Raw genomic sequence first — 15,798 nt, 5'->3', positions numbered from 1 at the left:
AACTTTCCGTGGTGCCGCATCAAAGGCTGCGGAACACACCCGCACTTTTAAAGCAGTACCATGGCGAAATTCAGCACCCAGATCCGCAACAGCTGAACCTGGCAATCTGGCTCCTGAAGTCTTAGAGTTTGGCTACCTAAACCTGCCACCTGAATGTATGGATATCATCAAGGAGGCCAGAAGACCCACAACCAGAGCTTGCTATGCGGCTAAATGGAAAAGGTTTGTCATTTACTGCAACAACAATGACATTAACCCGCTGGACGCATCCATTCAAAACATCATCTGTTACCTCTTACACTTATACCGATGCAATCTGGCATACAGCTCCATACGTATACATTTAACCGCGATAGCAGCCTATCTTCAAAACAGGCAGCATCTCTCTTTATTCAGAGTGCCTGCCATCAAAGCCTTCTTAGAGGGACTCAAACGAGTAATTCCCCCGAGACACCCACCGGCACCAGTGTGGAACCTCAATGTGGTCCTCACCAGATTAATGGGTCCACCTTTTGAACCTCTCCATTCATGTGAGATTCAATTCCTCACCTGGAAAGTAGCTTTCTTAGTGGCAATCACTTCGTTAAGAAGAGTTAGTGAACTCCAGGCACTAACCATTCAAGAGCCATTCATACAGGTTCACGCAAACAGGGTTGTACTACGTACCAACCCCAAATTCATGCCTAAAGTGATATCGCAGTTCCACATGAATCAGACTATTGAACTGCCTGTTTTCTTTCCAAATCCACAAAATGTCGCAGAGACAATGCTCCATACACTAGATGTAAAGAGGGCCCTCATGTACTATTGTGAGAAGTTGGCCTGATGTATGATGTCACTAGTTCTAGTGTACACCTTATATCAGTCCAAATACCCTTATGGTGATTGGTTGTAAAGTCAACCTTATAGACCAGCTATCCTAGTGGTAGCATGGACAAGAGCAGTCTTAGACTAAACTCTGAATGGCATGTGAAGCCAGCTGTGATACCATATATAATCCCTTGAATACCAAATGAAAGGACACCACAACAGATATATATATAAAATAAAGTGTATTTATTCTAGTCAAACCCTCAGCACTCTTTATGAGATTAGAGGTAAGTACAACACAGTCTTATTTAAGCATACATTAAGTCACACAGGTAAGTAATACAGTTAGGCCCTAGGGGCCACGCAAACCATATACTAAGTAAGTGGTATAAGGACCACTGTCACGGAAATAGAATAGGCCTAGGCCTAGGGAATCGCTGGGGCTACACTACACTAGCGTTAGTTAGGAAGTGGGAGGCCCACGGGATTCGTGTGCAGAGTGGAAACACTCACGCGTAATGCGTAAAAGTCAATAGCAATAGTACAGTTTAGAAAACGGTAGATTTAGGACACTTCCGGAGTAGCTAGGAAGTTGAGACTTGAAAACTAGACACTAGGATAGTCACTATCCTGATGAGCACCGGAGTACCCAAGTTACCTAGCCCACAGGCTGCGGGTGCATAGGGGTGAAGATGCGTCGTTTTCGTCGTCGACTCCTATGGATGCCTGAAGAAAGATGCTGACAGGCAGTCAGTGAAGAGTGTCCGGTGGATCCCAAGGCTGGGATCAAGAAGAGAGGAAACCTGCAAGCAGAAGGGACAGAGTCAAGGTCACTAGCCAGTGACCACGTGGAACCAGGAAGGAACCAGGCGATGTCGTGAAGATTGCAGGTGAAGGTGAAGCTTGTCGCTGCAGCCAGGAGGACCAGGAAGCGTCGAGGACGACCAGGACCAGGAGGCGAGCTGTCCCACGAAGGCTCTTGCTGTCGGCGGCGTCGAAGTTGGACTAGGACTCACCAAGCCTTGGCAAGCGGAACCCACGAAGAACGAAGGACTTGCTTCTGGTGCAGACCAGGAAGGTCTGGGGTGCTTCTTCTTTGCAGAGAAGCGGGAGCCAGTCTGGAGGAGCCAAACCAGCGCAGAAGATTTCAGGGTGCTTCGTCACAAAGGCCACTAGCCAGCGGGCAAGCAACCGGACAGACGCGGCAAGCAGGAAAATGCTGAAGGGCCCCACGCAGGACTCGTGGAGTGTGGGGGGCTGATCTTCGGTGCAGATGGTGCTTGGGGTTGGGGCTTCTCAATCCCCGGTGCACAACTTCGAGGGTACCTCAGAAGCTGCGCTTTAAGTTACTAGCCACTTTTTCCAGGTAGCCGGTCCCACGTCGCTCGTCGCCTCCACGGATCTCAGCTTTGCTGTCGATGTGGATCAGGGTCGGAGAAGTCTGGAAGTCAAGGCTCTGGGCAGGCTCTGCAGTCGGTTCCTCGTAGAACGTGGGCAAAGCAAAGGGTAGTCTCTTGATGGTGCCTGTTTGCACAGGGTAGCCACTCCTTGGCTACAAGGGAGATTCTTCAGTCTTCTTCTTTCGTCGAATGTCGAAGGTCCAGAGTTTCTGTTCAGTTTTGCAGGTTCAGGATAATCCCCAGTCTTGAGGCCCAACTCCCACTGTTACACTAATCTGGGGGGCTGGGATACCTGCTAGGTCACGCCTTATGGGTGGGACCTGGGAGGGGGTGGTTACACCCACTTCCCTTTGTCCAGTTTCGCGCCAGAGCTGGGGCTGGAGTGCCCCAGCGCTGGTTTGAACTGGACTATGCAAGGAACACCTTGTGTGCCCCAGGCATGTCTCATTCCTTTCAGCCCACCCTGCCCCAATACACTAAAGGCTGTCTGGGGAGGTGCTAGCACCTCCCCAAGCAGGAAACCTATTGTCCAGGCCTTCCTGGCTGGGATCACTCCCAGCTGCAGGAGGTCAGACTTGTGTCGTGGCAGCAGCATCCATTTTGTGATGCTGAGGCTTTGGTCAGAGGCTAACAGTTGAAGTATGATTTTAACATGTCTTTCCCTCTAGAAGGGGGGAATAATATTCTCATGTCCAGAAAGGGCATGGGGTTATCATTCCACAGTGTTAGACACCTTACACGACATGTTTTGATAAAGCCAAACCATAGTTACCATAACCGTTTAAGATTATAAGGCACTTTAAGAGTATATGGTAGGCTATATCATAGAACAGCTATAAGGACTTGGTTCCGAAAGCTGCAGACAGGCTCAGCTCATGCTAGAGCACCATCTCACATGTTACCAAGCACCCTGCCTCCAGGATTGTTAAGGCCTGCCATAGGAGTGACTGATAGGTACACATGTGTCTATATATAAGGGTAGATATAGGCATACTATATCTAAGCAAGGGGTGATTACACAACCTTGCCCCAGCTGAGTGATCAGCCAGTTGTGTCTGATTGGAAGGCCAGACCAGGGGTGGCATAATACATGCTGCAGCCCCTGGGAGGCCTAGGGTACACCTATGCCCTGGGTACCTAGGGTACACTGTACAGGGTCCAATAAGGTGATCCTTACCAATTGGTTATGTACCTAGGGTACATGGAATCCATTTTAAAGAGAGAGCAGACAGCCTGAGACCCTGAATGGCAGGATCTCAGGCCAACTAAGTCGAAAAACCAGCTAGACACTAGGCAAAAAGTTGGGGGTAACCATAGTCAGATATCCACCTTCCTACAACTATATAGACAGAACAAAAGATTTTAGGAAAACAAAACAACTTTTCGTTGCCTTTTCTCCACAACACAAGGGCAACGCCATTTCCAAAGCAGGGATAGCCAGATGGATCGTTAAATGTATTCAAATTTGCTATCAAAAAGCTAAACGCACATTAACGATTCCCCCACGAGCCCACTCAACACGAAAGTTAGGGGCGTCCATGGCTTTCCTAGGAAACATTCCTTTGCAGGAAATATGTAGAGCAGCCACATGGTCCACTATACATACATTTACCAAACACTACTGTGTAGATGTACACTCAAAACAGCAGGCAGCTGTAGGACAGGCTGTTCTCAAAACTCTTTTTCAGACTGCTGCATAAAGGGCTCTACATACTTTAGATGTTAAAAGCTTTAATGTATATCGACAGAACTAAAACTTTTAGAAAGACTTTAGCAATTATTCATTGATTTTGCACCTCCTCACATTGGAAATGCTATTTCAAAAAGTGTATTTTCAAGATGGATAGTAAAATGCATCCAAACTTGTCCACACCACACACCTTCGCAAAACATTACTATGTCAATATATTAGCACGTCAACAATCTAATGTTGGACAAGCAGTACTACAGGCTCTCTTTCAAACAACCCCCTCAGGCATACCACTACTTATAAAGAGGGAAACCTTTGCAGTCTATGCAAAGCATGTGTATCTACAGCACACATGCCTCAAATGGATTATGTTACTTACCCTGTAAGCATCTGTTCTTGGTATGTTGTGCTGTAGATACACATACAACCTCCCTACTCCCCAAAAGCCTGTGTAGGTTTAGGTTTATTTACTTTAATTCACATTTTTGGCATGGACATCACATTACTGATACTTACTAGAAACTCCATTCTCACCCACCTGCGGCAAAACCGTCGTAACAGTGGAGTCGAGGCCCATGCGTAGTATCACCTAAAGGAGGAGTCTCACAACCTTGTGACTCAAAGAAACGTTTTCAAACTAAAATAACTTGTAATTATCCGAACTCAACACTAGAGTGAGGACGTATGCAAAGCATGTGAATCTACAGCTCTACATGCTAAGAACAGATGCTTACATGGTAAGTAACATAATCCTTCCAAGTGTTCCCAGACAAAGTGCATTTATTCACAAACTCAAGGTTCTTACCTAAAGGTATATCTCCTTTCCATTTAAATCAAACTTTAGAGTTACCAGTTTTCTTTCCAAACCCAGACACAGTCGCAGAGCGGGCTTCACGTACACTTGATGTTAATTGGGCACTTCTGTACTACTTGGAACGTACAAAACCTTTCAGGAAAACACAACTACTCTTTGTTTTGTTTTCAAATCCACATAAAGTAGGGCTGTTTCAAAATCAGGAATAGCAAGATTGATTGTCAAATGTATCCAAATTTGTTATACCAAAACGAACATGAACATCGATGCCAAGGGCTCATTCGACAAAAAAGAAAGGAGCATCCATGTCTTTTTGGGGAAATATACCTCTTCGTGACATTCGCATAGCAGCAACATGAAGGAACCAACATACATTTACAAAACCTTATTATGTGGATTCTCAAGCAAGAAAACAAGCTCTAGTTGGACAAATAGTCCTTCAGACACTGTTTCAAACATACGTACCTCATGCCTAAAGCTACTGCGAGAGGGATACTGCTTTACAATCTATGCATAGCATGTGTATCTGCAGTCAACAGATGCTACGAATGGAGTATGTTACTTACCATGTAAGCCTCTATTCATTGCGTTTTGTGCTGCAGATTTACGTGCACTCTCCTACCTCCCTGGCAGGTATTAGATGGTGAAAAAATACACGCAAATACAGCATTTTCTACAATAAATGCTAACTTAGCAGACTATATTCTCATTCCGTATAGGGCAAGGGGAATAAATCGTTATCTAATAAAGGAGCCATTGAACATGCTCAATACCTTGAGGGAGAGGAGAAGCAACGCACAACGCTGATCATAAAACTTCCTTGAGGAAAAACAACTTGCAGAGTATGTGCCCAACACAAGATGGCAGGAGTATGCATAGCATGTGAACCTGCAGTACTACACGCTACGAATTGATGCTTACAGGGTAAGTAACATACTCTGTGACGTGTAGCTGTAGATACACATGCTGTTCATCCGCCTGCCAATAGTATTGGGCTTGGACGTGTGCAAGTTGTTTTTTTCAAACAAGTCTTTTCAGTTCCGAGGTACCATGACTCCACCTATTGCTAGTAATGCGCATAGGCATTGTCTCCATTGTTAGATTGGTTTTTCTACGCTGTCAGGTTCAGACATGTCCCTTCAAGCTCTGGTTCGATACAACATGGTGTTATCGCATACCAGTCTACACTAACTCGGTAACACACAAGTCACCTCTTTTGGGTCACTCCACAAAGAGGCAAGATACTAAAAGATCTCCGGCAGAGTGCTCCCTCAAGGGACCCATCCAAGCACCTCAGCACCTTTGGGACCTCATGCTCTCCTCAGATAGCTTGTCATTAAAGCCTGTCAGTGCCAGATGCCCAGTGTGCCAATACATACATGCTCTTTGGGACTCCGTCGCTCATGTATTAATTACTGTTCAAGAGGACTTTCACTGCAACATTATGCACGCCATTCAAAAAGCCCTGATGCGGCAAAATTCCCAATGTGCTGTGGGTTTATTTAGTACAGATTGCCTCAGTCGGACAATTGGCACCAATGTGATATTCGGGAGGCATGACTGAATGAGATCTTCAGGCTTTTTCCCTAATGAACACGTCCTTCTATGGCTCTCGCCTCTTCTGCGAGAAGAAAGTCTCGGCCTTTGAATGCTTTAAAGGCAACAGGGCCACAGTGCACTCCTTGGGCCAGTCTGCGCCAGTGGGTCAGTTTCACCAGTAATTTTGTTAGCGCCATGACTATGGTAGAGGCTTCCAGAAGCACCAGCACCCATCCATGCAGCCAGCCCAGCATAACCTGCAGCCTTTCGCGGCACCCACAGATAACATGGACAGGGGCAGCTAGCAGCTCAATCCTCAGCCCACCAAGCTGCTGCAGCCGCAAAACCTCTTTAGTGAGTTCTTCTAAACACACAGCTGTCCTGTAGGTATTGCCTGCCCTCAACCCTGGAGACTGGCTGGTAGTGTTAGACCTGCAGGACGCCTATTTACATTTCCTTGTCCTGCAGGCCAACAGGCCTCACCGGTGGTTTACAGTAGGGCAGGATCATTTTTAGTTTGTTGTTCTCACCTTTGGCCTCAACAGTGTTCACAGTAGTGATTGCAGTGGTTGTTGCGCACCTTCAGGGGTTCCAATCTCCCCCTACCTCCGCAACTGACTGCTGAAGGCGGGCTCTCAAAAGGCAGACTTCACCTACATCCAAAACTACTACGTACCGCTTTACATGTGGCTTTCCCCACCAAGCACTTGCATGCAGTCCCTATGGCCCGCCCCTCTCATCAGAGTCTCAGCTTTACAGCAGCTGCTACCTCTTTTTAGCCCACTCATCAGCTCTCAGTGAGAACTGTCATGTGTCTTCTAGGGATCCTGCATTGTCGTAGTTTCACAAGCAAGGCTTCATATGCATGCCCTGTAAGAGTGTTTAGCGGATGAGTAGTCTAAATCAAAGGGTCACTGGGAAGATCTAGTGTTGTTTCAGGTTAAGGCCAAGGCCTACAGCTCTCTGCAATAGTGGAACATTTACAATTTATTGCAGGTCAGGCCTGTTACGAACCCATTACCACAGGTGACCATCACCGCTATAACTCTCTCACAGGGCCGGGTGTGCACCATAACACCCTTACTGTACAGGACATGGCCATGTCAACACCAGGAACACCACATCAACTACTTAGAGCTATTAGCCATCCACTTGGCTCTAAAATGATACCTACAACTCATTGGTCACAAGGGGGTCCTTATCTGGACAGACAACATGACCACAGTGTACTACTTACAGAATCAGGGAGAAACACACTTTCTGCCACTATCTCAGTTAGCTCAGGAGATTTGGCATGAGCAGTTCACCTCAACTTTAACCTCATGGTGGAGCATGTTACAGGGATCTGCAACAACTTTGCAGATCTACTCAACAGGATGCATCAAGAGGTCCATGAGTGGACTATAAACCCCCAAGTCGTACAGAGGTACGTCCAATGCTGGGGCACTCCACACATAGTCCTGTTCGTTACCCTAGGAAATGCAAACTGCCTACACACCCTCTCCAGGTTTCCACAGTCCATGGGCAGTGCACTATGGGTGAATTGGTCTGTGACATTTTCAATCCTTTTCCATATATCCCACTACTTTACTATGTGATGAGAAAGCTGAAGCAAACATCACTATCTCTCGTTCTGGTAGCACTAGCTTGGGCCAGGCAACCATGGTATTTCCCTCTCCTAGAGATATCCCTCAGTCACCACAAGAGGCTTCCACTCAGATGATTCCCCTTAACGATGAGGAAGCGGCATATGAAGACTGTCTGATCCGGTGCAGCTCAATCTTGCAATTTTGCATCCGCGGACTTAGAATTTGGGTACCTTCACCTTCCGCAAGAATGTATGCCTATTTTAAAGGAGGATCACGGACCTGTTAGGCGGTAAAATGGAAAAGGTTTAGTTTCCACTTTGTGTTGATGAACCTAGTGCCCTTAACAGCTATGGTACAAGATGTTATGGCCTACCTTTTGCATTTGAAGAAAGCAGTCCTTGCCTATACCTTAATTCTTTTGCATTTGGCTGCCATTGCAGCCTACATGCAAAATACAGAGTACCTCTCCTTTTTCTGATTTCAGTAATTAAGACTTTCATGGAGGGTTTCAAAAGTGTCATTTCCCTCTTGAGTCCCTCCCACTTCTGATTGAAGCCTCAATGTAGCCAGTCCTCTTTAGGCTCATGGGACTGCCTTTTGAGCCAGTGCATTCATGTCCCCTTCAGTTTCTTTAATGAAAGGTGGCATTCCTAGACAACATTACCTATTCTAAACAAAATGGTAATTACAAGCGCTAACTCTCCAAGAACCTTTCATACAGGTCCACAAGGACACGGTGGTTCATAGAACCAACCCTATGTTTCTTCCAAAAGTAGTATCACCTTTTCAATTTAACCAAACCATAAAACCCCCAGATTTGTTTCTCCTACCCAGAATCTGTTGCGGAGAGAGCACTTCACACACTAGGTATTACGTAAACAGAATCAAACATTTTGAAAATCAAATCGGCTGTTCTTTTGAAATGCTGCAAAAATGACAGTCCATATATAAAGCAGGGGTAGCTAGGTAAATGGATTCAGGCCTGTTATTTTAAAGCAAAAATAATTCTACCAGCTCCACCTAGGATGCATTCCAGCCATAGGAAGGGAGCAACCATAGCTTTTTTGGGAAACATCCCATTCTAGAAATATTTGTACAGCAACCCGGCCAACTCCACACACTTTTACTAACACTATTGTGTGGATATTTTAGCCCATGAACCAACCACAGAAAAACAGACGGCATTAAAACCTTATTTCAAACATCTGCATCATTCACATGCTAGCCACCATTTCACGGGGGCACGGCTTTGCGGTTTATGCTAATCATGTGTATCTATTCTACACCCAATACATGCTACGAACAGAAAATGTTCCTTACACTGTAAACCTCTGTTCAGAGTGTGTAGTCCTGTAGATTCACATGCAACTACCCCAATCTCCACTGCATGTTCATTACAGTTATCATCTTTTCTGTTTCTAAATGCACATTGCACATTACACACTTTAGCATTACACTGCATACATACTGTAACTCAAAGTTACAAAAAAATCTGAATATGAAGTTGGTGTTCATGTGCAACAGACTTCTTTGAACAAAATCTACTTACAAACATACAAGCCCAACTCTATGGGGCAGGAGTATGCTAATCATGTGCATCTACAGCACTACTTGCCAGGCAAAATGTCTCCCCTCCCCGGCTAAGATTGACTGGTTTTAAACCATGCTACAACTATGGGGTGCAGAAGTTGGTAATGCATCAGCGAAGCATTTGTTTGTGGTACCTAGGTTCCAATTTGAAGTTGTGCACCAAATGTGCCATAATGTGCCTGAAGGGTAATCCGCGAGCTGAAAGGGAAACTCTACATTGCAGAACTTATGTGGTCCCCCTTTAGACAGCAGTCGCTCTCTCCAAATCACAGAGCTGCTCTCATGTCAAGTCTCAATCTTGATTCATGTCTTTCTGTAAGTCCAACCTGCACCATAAGCGCAAGAAGGCCAAGCAGGATTTGTCCCTGTCTTGCCGCTCCAGAACTGGTAACAAGCTGCTCAGTCAGACCTCCACAGGCTCGATCCCTCAGGCATCTCCCATCCGGGGCTGGTACCAGTGTGTTCAGAGTTCCCCGGACCATTGTTGACCTAGCAACAGGAATTGCCCATGCTGTAGATCCTCAAGTTAATGCTAGCTCCTTCTGGACCACTTTCAGGCCCTAGAGTTTCCAGGTTGGCACTAGTCACACTCCGCCATGTGTTCCTTTACTATTGCCAGCTGATGCTGCAGGGCCTTTTCCTGGTTCTTTGCTGACACCAGTCTACAGTTCTACTGTAGCCTCACCAGTGCCACCCATGCCATCACTAACCCAGATAGTGCCCGTTCTGCATCTTGACCCTACTACGGCTCGACCTATGTTGCACTTTGACATCACCAGAGCCCTGCATCCAATCAACATTGAATGATCCACAATCTTTCCCTTAGTGGCAGTATCATAAGAGACTAGAGGCCCTGTTCAGATTCGATTCGATGCGGTATAAGGGTTATCCGAACTTACCACACAATGATGCCGATAATGAGGAGGCAGATAACTTGCTTTCCCCTCACTATACAGATGCTGAAATGTATATGGACTTGTATTTATGCTAGATGATTGGACACTTCTCCCGAGACTGAATTATAATCCACAGATTAAAGAGTCTCCTTTGTGGTGGTTGTTTGCAGGGCAGCTGAGGTACTGCATTTACAGATAGCTACGGTTCAAGCAAAAGTAAACTTTTTTAGATGGAAATTTTATAGCCTGGGCCTTCACGTCGGAACCTTTGCTGCCTTTCTGTTAGACCTTAACACATACTTTAATTAATGGCTGATTGGATGAAATTGCGCTCGGCTCCCTCAGTCAGTTTAGTGGCTAATCAACTAAGGCCAGCCCCTGGTCACCTGTCCTTTCTCACCCAACATCCCACTCCAGAAAGCTTAGTGGTCCAGGTGTCCATGATCATGGTCAATCCAAATGGGTCCCCTTCAGCACCACAAAATAAGGAATGGAAGCGCATTGATGCATTTGGCAAAAAAATATTTTTCTCCTCCTGTTTGAGCCTTAGGTCACTAAATGTGGTCTGGCTACTAGGCCATTATAAGCATACTCTTCAGGTCATGGCCCGCAAGATCCTGCCCCTTCAGCACCACAAAATAAGGAATGGAAGCGCATTGATGCATTTGGCAAAAAATATTTTTCTCCTCCTGTTTGAGCCTTAGGTCACTAAATGTGGTCTGGCTACTAGGCCATTATAAGCATACTCTTCAGGACATGGCCCGCAAGATCTTGACCCTTCAGCACCACGAAATAAGGAATGGAAGCGCATTGATGCATTTGGCATTCGATTCGATTTTTCCTGCCCATCTGGGACTCCTTAACTTCAGATCAGTGGATGCTGCAAATTGATCACAAAGAATATGCCCGCTCTCGCACAACTGTGGTCCTCCCTAGGGACACGCCCTTGGCACGATTTGCAGCCAAGCTGGGTCTTTCCGACCTGTGGAGGCACCATCAGCCCGAGGACAGGGGCTATTCATATTTTACTAGGACTCACAGGGTCTTTCCCAGGATTGGCTACATATTTGCCCCAGCAGGTGAGGTAGACAAGGCAAACTACTTGGCATGAGCGTTATCTGATCATTTGCCTATCTGGATCACGGTGGGTGTGAGTCGTTGCCTCTAGGGTGCAGGCTGAAAACTTAATGCATGAGACATGCAGGACCGCGAGGTTGCCTGGGAGCTCCAGATCAATTCAGAACTCTACTTCAAGGAAAACAAGGGTTCAGTGGATTCAGTAGTAGGGCTCTCGGAGGCCTATAAGGCAGTCCTTAGAGATAGGGCACACAACATACTGGCGCGGAGAGAGACAGCGGAGATGGAGGAAATTGAGCGTTAAATGATAAACGTTGAGGAGTCCCCCAGGGCCCGATCAGAACTGTAAGTCCTCTGTAAAATTGAGGTACTCCGTACGGAATACCTTGATCTGGGGCAGGTGGAGGAGGAAAACCAGATGTTAGCCACAAAACACAGTCTGTATGATGCCGAGGACAAAGCTTGCAAGGTGCTTGAATGGTTGAGCACGACAAAAGCAGAGGTCCTTTGGGCGTGGTGTATCATCGATGAATCTGGGGCTGCCCACTTGGTAGATAGGGAAATGACAGAGGCTTTTGCAAGATATTATGTATAGTTCTATAGGGACGCCGCCTGGCTGATGCCAAGTGCATCACAATCTACCTAGACACATTAGATATGCCAGTGGAGTCCTCGGAGGGCTGAATGGCACTTAAGGAGCAGATCACACTCACTAAGGACCAGGCTGCAATTGAGAAACTGAAATCAAGGAAGACCCCAGGGCTCAACAGCATCCCGGCTGAATTCTTTAAGAGCTATGCCGGGCTTTGGGATTGTGTTTGTTGGAGCTTTTCTGAGAGGCCTGGGACAAGGAGAACTGGCACCTGATCTACAATATACTACCATTGCTGTGATCCACAAGAAGGGTAAGCCGGCAACAAGCTGCAAATCCAGGTTCCCAATTTCCTTGTTGAACATCGAAGTGAAGGTGCTAGCCACGATACTTGCCCCCAGGCTTCTTACAGTGGTAGTCCAGCTCATACATAGAGATCAGTCTGGCTTCATGCCCAGCAGGTCTACCAGTCTCACCCTGCGTGGGTTGCACAATCGGACATCAGAAGCACCACAAGGAGGAACCACAGTTTTTTTTTGCATTGAATGCCGAAAAGGCCTTTGATGCAATTCACTGGTCCTTCCTTCACCAGACACTGAAGAAGTTTGGTTTTGGCCCTAACTATAGGAAGTGGATAGTGCTACTAACTCAGGTCCCCACACCATCGACATTCCTTATTGAGATGGGAAACGAAGAGGGTTGCCACTTAACCCCCCTGTTATTTTTCCCCACTGATGATCCCTTGACGTGCATGGTCTGTGCCTGTCCTGATATCTGGGGATTCAAGGTCTCTGGGTGCTAACTCAGGGGGGGAAACAGGTCTTGTTTTACATGGACGATATTCTGCTATATGTCCCTGAGCTAGTGGCAACAATCCTGGAGGCTCCAAGTGGAAACAAACGGTTTCCAGTACGTGGGCATATATGTGACTCCTCACAGGGAGATGTGCCTGTCCAGGATCCTGGGACAGTACTGTTGAGTTTGTAAGAAGAGGCAGAGCACAGAAGTGCGCTGCCCATGATGCTGTTGGGGAGGACGCCCTTCTTTAAAATGATCACGCTCCTCAAATGTTGATATGCCCTGTAGAACGCACATTATCCATTCCCAGAGGCTACGTTTGCCAAATTAGAGCGGGATCTGAGGACTTTACTGTGGAGCGTCGTTCACCCCATAATAGCGCTTAAGACTCTAAAACGAAATGGGATCGCTCTCCTAGATGTTAGAGCCTACTGCTGGGCAGCACATGTGGTGGCTATAAACAATTGGTTGTTCACACCTCAGGGAAACGCCACATATAGGTTGGAACGACCACAGTTTCTCACACGGTCACATTTCGAAAAAATTATTTATAAGATTAGGGAATGCTCACGTAAATTCCTCAAGTTTGGGGAGCTAGCTAAAATATTATGATCTAAACCCTAATGAGGATGTGGCGGATACCCAACTGTGACACCAGTCCAAGTATCTACCGTAATGTCATTTAGGTTACCCATACATTTTATCCTTCCTTGACGCCGTTGCTTGATGCCATGTACTGAACCTGTGAATGCTGATATTTGCACTGTACTGCCTCCCTCTGATATTGTACTAATGTTCCAGCAGGTGGGGGTTGGCACTCTTTATTTCTGTTTACTCTCACATAATAAAAGAAATATATATATATATCTCCAAGACCACCTACTCAACACAGAAGAAGGCATGCACATGAGGGCTGCAAGGTTCAAGGCTTCTTTAATTTCTCCGACCCAGCGGCAGGAGAGACGCGTTTCGGCTGACACTGCAGGCTTTGTCAATCTATAGATATAGATTTTTTTATTTTCTTTATTATTAATATGCTCTGCCATTTTTTATCATTAATCCCCACCCTCTGGACCCAGTCAGTTCCTACTCAAGCTTGTGGTTCATGCTGCCATCCTTATGCTGGAAGTCAAGTTGCTGTTAGTCAAGGGAGCCACTACTACCTGGTGTCCAAGAAAGACAGAGGGTTTAGACTGATTTTGGTTATTCATCCCCCTGAATGCCTTCCTATTTCAGAAGGCTCTTTCTGCCCAGAACCCAGAGGACTTGATGGTAGCATGGGATTTGCTAGTCACATACTTTAATGTGCATGCCCTGCATTCCCACAGACACTACCTTTGGTTTGTGCTGGGTTAATGGCATTTCCAATTTGCCAATCATGAAACACCTCTTACTTTTGAGTGTTTACAAGGAGGGATACATGTATAACGACAACTGGTTGCTGGAGATTGGATCAGTGCAGTCAGTCACAAACCATCTCCAAACAACAATCACCCTTCTTTCATCCCTGCAGCTTTCCATCAACAAGCTAAAGTCCTATCTGATGCCTACACAGAGGATTCCTTTCATAGGGGCCATCCTGGAGACTACGGCATCCAGAGCCTTCCCACACTCACAATAAGCCCTGAACTTTCAGGCTGTGAACATGATGTTTCAAGCTCAGTGCTGGGTCTTAGTGAAGACTTCTTGAACTGCTGTCCTCATGCAGTCTTCTGGTTCCTTGTGCTCGCTGGGACATGCAGGCCGTGCGATGGAACCTCCGTTTGCAGTGGGCATAATACTGAGGATGTTGGTTGGACAACATCTGCATCTTGAAGGAGAAAGCCCAGGACCTTCAGTGGCAGCAAGTGAACGCCAACCTGTCATGATGAATGCCATTCTCCCCACCCCTTCCAGGGGTCACAGTAGTGGTGGATGCATCATTTTTCAGTTGAGGCGGTTGCATCACCCTTCCACGCAGTGCAGTTCATCATCCCTTCTGCCTTTTTCCCTCCTCCACATTCCGCCAAAAAAGAGGCTCCACCAGCGTGATCTGAGGACAGTCTTACGTTTTTACATAGAGAGCACAAAAATAGTAAATGTAGACTACCAGTTCTTTTTGTGCTTTGCTGGTGCGAAGAAGCTTAAAGTGGTGCAGAAATCAACCCTGTCCAGGTGGATGTTCTGTCCATAAAGACATGCTATTCCCTGGTTGAGAAGGAAACCCCTGAGAGACCACTAGATTGTTCCACTCGAGACAAAGTGGCCACAATGGCGTTGGCGAGGGACGTTTCAGTCATAGACATCGGCCAGGCTGCATGGGCCATGCATACATTCCCAAAGCACTGCTGCCCAGACAGTTAAGTTTGCAGAGAGGGTTATTTTGGCTGCTTGGTTCAGCAGGACTTTTTAGTATGAGTCCACTTGTCAGAACCTCACCTTTTGGGAGTTCCTGCTTGGGTATCTATTCTGTTGGTGAAGAAATTGTGGTTAGAAGTATCTCTCAGAAGAACTAGTTGTTTACCTTTTATAATGCTCTTTCTGACAGATATTCTATCTAACTGCAGATTCCTTACTCCTCTCTGTTCTGTGCAGTAGACTCTTATACCCGTTAAAAAGATCTCAAGGTAATTTTGACACACTGTCACCACCAGTTTGTCATGATTTTTCACAGTGGAGGGTGCAGAGGTGTGCAAAATAAAACTGGGGTCGCCGCCTAAGGGTGGCATGTTTTGGGGAATAACTATGTATTTTCGGAATCTGATAGCAGCACCTCCCAGCAGTTCGCTGGATCCAGTCTGGCTCCTTTGATTACTCTACAGGTGAGGATCTGCGGTTAGATGGAGCATCCACTAGAAGTGTTACCGTAGGTAAGTAACTTAATCTGGAGGGAGATGACCCTTGCATCTTAAGCTGCACCTGTCAGAGCAGAACTTACTTCAATTTGTGCCCCAGCTTTTCAGTGGGTATTCTCATCTCTCTTCGCTTGAACCTTTCATTGATCCACTTTTTCTTTATTGCCTA

General features: G+C 46.3%; 1 protein-coding gene across 1 annotated transcript in view; it reads left to right on the top strand.

The window, feature by feature from the left end:
• Window positions 1-15,798, top strand: part of KAT6A (lysine acetyltransferase 6A) — a 1,365,605-nt gene that overhangs the window by 1,345,014 nt on the left and 4,793 nt on the right. The window lies entirely within an intron of this gene.

The sequence above is a fragment of the Triturus cristatus genome, chromosome 11, assembly GCF_964204655.1.
Source record: "Triturus cristatus chromosome 11, aTriCri1.1, whole genome shotgun sequence".
Lineage (NCBI taxonomy): Eukaryota > Metazoa > Chordata > Amphibia > Caudata > Salamandridae > Triturus > Triturus cristatus.
This window is presented reverse-complemented; position numbering and strand designations above follow the sequence as displayed.